A 6943-nucleotide genomic window follows, 5' to 3' on the forward strand; every position below is an offset into this window, starting at 1 on the left:
CGGACTTGGCAGTTAAGTGAGCTAATACATTTCCGCTTTGCTCTAGCTAAACCAAATTCGGATTCTGCCACATAGCCAAAAGAATTCTGATGAACATTAGCCCTCATCAAGAACCTTTGAACGTTTTCCACACAGGATACTCAACTGGTTGACTCCAGATACTGACACATTATTTATGAGGGTGTTGGTCACACCTTCAGGGTTTGGAAGGTGACACCTGGGGCTGCTCTTGCCTGTCAGGCCAGGTTGCTTATCCATTCCTCTTTTCCCTAATGGCTGCTACATCCTAAGTGACAATCAAAGACAAAACTAATCTCATATTTGTATGGTGCTTTCCATTTTATAATCTGACAATTATTTTTTTTATAAGGAACAAAAACTTAAAGTAACTTAAGAATGATGGATTTATTATATTATAACATAGAAGAATTGCATACCAAATGTAGGACGTAGATTTGAATTGAGCTGCATGAGAACTAGACAGTTACCAGAACTTTCTCCCATCAACTCTCTTTCTCTTTTGGGAACTGCACAGCACCTTGTCTGTTTCTCTCTGCAAGGCCGCTTCAGTCTTCCTTCTGTAGACCAGCTTCTCTGTTCATTCATTTGCTTGCAACCCCAAAATGTAGTCTTGGACCCCAAGTCTCCAGCAACTTCCACCTTGGTTTTCCAGGGTGACATGACTCAGTCTCTTAAAGTTAAAATTCCTATGAAAGAGAATCTGACTCATCCAGCCTGACTCAGCTGTCTACCTGTGATTTAATCAGCTGTTGCAGGTCAAAGCGTTGTGTGGTTTGCAGGGCTGCCCCTGTTAGGCTCGGCGTAATGTTGGATACAATCTTTAAAAAGTGAATGTGGGAGGGAAGGAAATCAAAAGTATCTTCAGTAAAGCCTCTTTATCTCATTTGATCCCTATATTTCTGACAGATAGAAATGATTACCATTCTCATTTCATATAACTATGGATCTTGAACAATGTGTTGCTATCCATTAACAAAGAAGCAAATGAGAGTGAGAATTCTATTAGGAAAAATTCAAAGGAAAACACAGTTGGAGAATGGTGAACCCTGCGCTTGGGGCATCAGTAGCTGCAGAGGCTTTGGCAGTAGCTGATAGTACTATAGTACTATCATCTTTTTGGTAATATCCATTTTATTTTAATTTTTAAAATTTTACTGATTTATTTAAATTGCAATATTGACATATAACATCATACCTGAGACAAGCTGTGCCATTGTGTCTGGAAGAGAAAAGAGAATTAAAAACTAAAATAGAATACAACCAAATTTTATATATATATATATATATATATACATATATATATATATATACACACACACACACACACATACATTTGTGTGTGTGTGTGTGTATATATATATATGTGTGTGTGTGTGTGTATACACACACAGATATATATACACATATATATATGTGTGTGTGTGTATATATGTATATATACACACACATACACACACATATGTATATATATGTGTATATATATATACAAATTTATAAGTTTGAGTAGTAGATGACACCAACCAAATAGTTTTGTCTTGTTATAAAGTGTCCTACCTGGGCTGTCTGTAAGCATCATGGATAGCTGAATCTCAGTTTTATAGCTCACACTTCCACAAACTTAGACTTTTCCATTCCATCTTTGGCTTCCCATATCCCACTAGTCTTGAGATGGTGAGAGGGAAGCAAGAGTTCATTAATACAGTCGCAAAATTACATTTCTTTGTCTCTAATATAACCTGCTGTGCAGAACTCACCATCTCTCCACCAATCCCACCAGTCTCAAATTCTACCTTAAATAATTCTCAGTGTCATTTGTGCACGGCAGTCATTCATAGTTGTGATGTGACAATTGCCATTCCTTTTTTCTTTTTTGTGGCTTCTCAAAGTGTTATCTCTGGTCACTACCACTGCCAAATTTAGTGGCTCGCCACTAAACACCAACACCTGCCAAAGATGCCCCAAATAGCTGCTGTTACTGGCCCTCAGCATCTGCACCTTGGCAGCCTCTGCCAAACCTGTGTTGACGGCTCTGTCTGCACCAGTGCCACCAGAGGTACTTGGTCTAATGATGCCAGTGCTTGTCTTCCATGGAGTTTGTGCTGAGGCAGCTCTGTTTTGGCAAACTTTTCTACCAAGGAGTTGGCCTTGCTTGAGTTCATGCCCCATGGATCAGGGGATGGTCTGAAAGTTGGACTTTACTATATTAGAAACATCTCTCAGGAAGCTGCTTTTTGTCCAAGGACCAAACTTGTAGACATCTACTTGCTTCCTCTAGGATGAGCTCCTGAGTCTCTCATTTAAAAGACCCTAGGGACTTACTCCATGGCCAGACATGCTTAAATCCTAAGTGAATGCAGGTTTTAGAACAAAATGTGGACAGGTATATAGAAATGTACGGGCACCTCTGACAGACTTTCCACTGTTCTCTAATAATGCTTTATATAATTCCACTTCTGGGATAGAATAAAACCAACTCATATCAAACTTTTGAAAAATAAAGTTGTATCCCAGGATACACACAGCTGTACCTCAGCTCCCGTGTTCCTAGGCCCATATCTACCTGGCAGATATTTCTCTTGGTCTTGATGACCAAGTCCTCCCCAGCAACTCTCTGCACCTTACACCAGCTCGTTGGTGCCTGGCAGCTCACTTTTCAAGGAGAGGGTGTTTTTGGCCTTTCCAATATATTGGCTTCCTTTTTCTTTGTGGCAAGAGCAAAACCAACCAAACAAAAAACTTAAAATAGCACTACTCCTAAGAAGCACATAAGCCCACCTGGTATAGTCTCCAATCGAGACGTTCTCTACCTGGCAGATATTTCTCTACCCTGACGCACTTCTACATAGCACAGATCTCTGACCTTTGATGTTTCAGAACAATGCACAATTATTTAAGTCTGTGCACTAATACTTCTTTAGTGTGTTTTAGTTGTTCAGTCAAATGTTAGTCATAAGCTTTCTGGAACAAACTGTTTCTTAAACAAACCAAATTTAGGACATCTATTTAAAACACTTTTGAAATGCAAAGAATTTTTTTTTTTTTTTTGGTAAATAGTGATTTACAAATGGAATCATTCCATTTCCATTATGGCATTTTGACAGATTGTTAAAACATTCATGTGATTAATTTTTGACCAGGGGAATGGAAGATAGAGAAAATAATAACAAAAGAAGATAAAAAGAAGGAACGATGTTGTATGTGTGTGTCTGCGCACATAAAAAGGAGTTAAGCTAGCGTAAGGGAGGAAAAAAATTTTCCTTGATCATCTTAAAGTCCCTGGCTGAGTTTGAAAATGAAACTGAGAAAGATACATTAGCAGGAGAACAGCATACAAATTTATTTAGTATAAATGCTATGTGACATGGGTGCTTTCATAAGGAAATAAAGAGCCGAAGAAACAGTTAACCGTTACTGAGTATTTTTATGCTAGGTTTGTTGAAGAGTGGGCAGCTGTGCAGGAATATCATAGGTCAAAGAGCATGAGGTGAGTGTCTAAACTGAGAGAACATTAGCAAGGCCTGTTTGTTCAAATTCTTCTCAGCGATGTCCCTTTGTCTTCAAAGATAAGGACCCTTCTTTCCTCAGGGTATCGGAGGAAATCTGCATGGAAGTTCTGTGACCTGTTTCAGAAAAGAAAGGCCACTTGGGGTAAGAGGTCCTTTTTTGCTGTTTTCTCAAACTCTTTCAGCTTAATATATTCAAGGTGCTATATTTTGGGGTAGCATATCCTGAACCCTGTCAGTAGCCAAATGTCAACGGGTCCTTAGGGGTCCTATCTATTTAACCCCTGGTGTTGTAACAGGTTCACAGATATATTAAAGATCTTTTAACAATTAGGAAGCTGATAGAATATTTAACCCAGTTGAACGGGTATTTGTGAAACACCTATTATGTGTCTCTCACACACAACAGGGATCTAATAAAAGATGTATTTATAACAAGGAGCCCTCTTACTCTAACTTGCTTCCTTTAACTGTTGCTCTCAGGAACCTTGAGCGGGAAAGATTAAAGTCCGCTCCAACTCCACTTTGGCAGCTGCTTATTTTCAGTCTCATATTTACCAATCTTTCCCAGGGCTGAGACAGTTTTGTATATGCAGGTTTACCTCCAAAATGGCCAAGGATGTTACAAGACAATGCCTTTCTCAAGTGGTCCTTTCCTGAGCAAAGGAAACTACCGCTCAGACAAACCTGGTAAACTCATCAGGACCCAGGGAAGGAGGATAAGGAAGCCTTTGAGAAAGCCCAGTCCTTTCAGTTCGGTCCTGCTGTGTTTCACTAGCAGCAAATGAAAAGAAAACAGAGCCCCAAATTATAACAGGCTGTAGTTGCTCAGTGCCTTAGAGCAGAGCTTCTCAAACTTGAACATGTGTACAACTAATCTGGTCATCCTGATGAAATGCAGGTTCTGACTCAGTAGGTCTGGGGTGGGGCCTGAGAATTTGCTTTACTAAACTCCTAAGTGATGTTGATGCTACTGGTCTGGGGACCCACTTTGAGTGGCAAGTCTTTAGAACTGGCCAAGTGTTTTCCTATGTCAACTCATTCAGTCCTCATGACAAGCCTGTGAGGTACTCGACACCTCCCTATTTCACAGAAGTGCAGGCAGGCTCAGGGAGGTAAGCAGACTTGCCTAGGACTGTGCAGCTGGTAAGAACTACACTCAGTCATTAGATTTAAGCCCTGTGTTTTCCCTCCGATGTGACTAGGCTCCTCTGCACCCATTGGCCTTTGGTCCTTGACGTTACTTGGGGAAATTACCTATCAGACCTTTCGATTTCAGAGAGTTGGTTCAGCACTCCACTGCTGAGTTTACTCCTGCTTCTCCTATCTTGTTAGGTCCACTCCTTTAAGTTCCTTGTAGCATGTTTTGATCGGTGATTCTGTCATGCAACATAATTTCCATCTCTCTCCCCTTCATATTTTATCTACAGGTAGGTATAAATTTCCTGATTTCCATATTTGAATTATAAATACAGGCTTTTCAGTGATGTTTGGAGGCTCAAGTATTGAAGGACCAATCAATGAGAAGCAAAATAGGCAGTCTATATAGAATTGGGATAAGAGATTAAATATTTTCCCATTGATAATAAAAATTAACTAAGTGTGAATAATAATAGTACAAGCTAGAAGTTGACAAAACAAAGTAGGTAAGCACGTGGGCTTGGAAGTTTTGAATCCTGGTTCTGCATCTTATCAAAAGAGTAACTTTAAGCCAGTTACTTAACCTCTCTATGCTTTGATTTCCTTGTATGTTAAAAAGAGATAATATGGTTTTTGTGACAACTAAAAGATTTAACTAATTCACAACAGTGGTCAGCACATAGTAAGTGCTCAATAAATATTAGTGAACATCACTATTACTGATCATACCAACCTCTTTATTTTTAACATAGAGCCATAGAGGCCCAAAAAGCTTAAGCGATTTGCACATCCATTAACAAACAGTTTTAGAACTCTCGCTATGCAGCAGACGCTTGCCAGCTAATAACTAGACTAATGTTATGAGATGGAAAGTAATGGAGCTGATAACTGAACACAGACCCTCTGATTTCTATTCTATTATGATGAGTGTGAGCGCATGTTCACCCCACTCAGTGCCACTCCAGGTCTGTAATAATTCTTTGATATTTCAAACGGTTTCATGGACAGCATTGATTGCAGTAGCCACCAAAGGGTATCTTCTTTCCCTATTGTCTTCTTGGAGGAGCATGGAAGTGTGGACAGAAAGGCAAGGAGCCTTGAGTTAAGTCACAGGTGATGCAGAACTGATTAAAGGGGTATCTGGCACGCACATATGGGATGCTCTTAGAACCCAGTGCTTGGTAGTGATCTCTCTAAGCATGAGTTTCCAACTGTACCCAGAGACTGTTGGTTTTAGAATCAGCATAGTTTACCTGGCTGAAGTTAGTGCTCTTAGCATCTCTCTCCCCAAGGACAGTAAGGAATCTGGTTACCTTGGGTTTGTGGGTGGGGTGCTGATTTGTAGCTGACCCTTCTGCCTCATTCTGCAGTTCTCTATTTCCACTGGATTTAAAAGCGTTTATCTCCAGGGACCTCTCTGGCTCTGAGCTTCAGTACTTTTGTTTGGAGCAGCCTCTCCCAAGTGTTCAAGTTTCAGGTAAGGCATCTGGTGTATAACTAAGGGATAAGCACAGAGTGAAATAAAAATCTTTTATTACGTCTGCGAAGCCAGGTATGTGCAAATAAACAATGAAGACGTGCAAATGAATTCAAGAGAGGAATTGTATAAACTCCCAAAAGGCTATTATCCATCTTGACAAACGAAGAGTTGCTTAACGTTTCACTACTTTGTTTTCCTCTTCATTTAGAACGCTAATTTATGGTCATTGGTGGCAATTTAAGGGGTGCATTCCCTTAAAAACTAAGCTTCTTATTGTGTTTGTCTCTTATTGCACATTATTGCAGTGTTATCTAATAATTCTTCCTTCAACAATACTACCAATAATATCTCCTGTACATGAAGCCTTTGTGTGCAGAAAACTCAGGAATGTTGAAAACAGGCCTTCAGAGTTGCTCTAGCCTAGGGGAATCATTGCCCCAGTTGCAGTGCTTTTAGATTGCTCAGGATAAAGGGTCCATGTTGTGGAGTGTGAGAGATGGAAGATGCTGTGATTCTTTGCCTTTACACAGGAAATGAGAAGGTAGTAATATTGACTTCCCGATGCATGGCTTTGTGGAATTGGACAAACTTTAATTTCTAAAAATGTTGTTTTATCAGAGTAATACAGGCACATGATTTCAGAAGTTGAATGGGGCTAGTAAGCTTATCCCCAAAGCTACAGTTTTCTCCTGCACTCTCATTCCACTCTCCAGAGACAGCTATTTGTATCACAATTTTGTAACCATTCGTATTCCGTGTTTTCATTATTCTGAAAGCAAATGTCATTCATTGTTGAGCC

The sequence above is a fragment of the Pteropus medius genome, unplaced genomic scaffold (genome assembly GCF_902729225.1).
Source record: "Pteropus medius unplaced genomic scaffold, Ma_sr-lr_union100, whole genome shotgun sequence".
Taxonomy (NCBI): Eukaryota; Metazoa; Chordata; class Mammalia; order Chiroptera; family Pteropodidae; genus Pteropus; species Pteropus medius.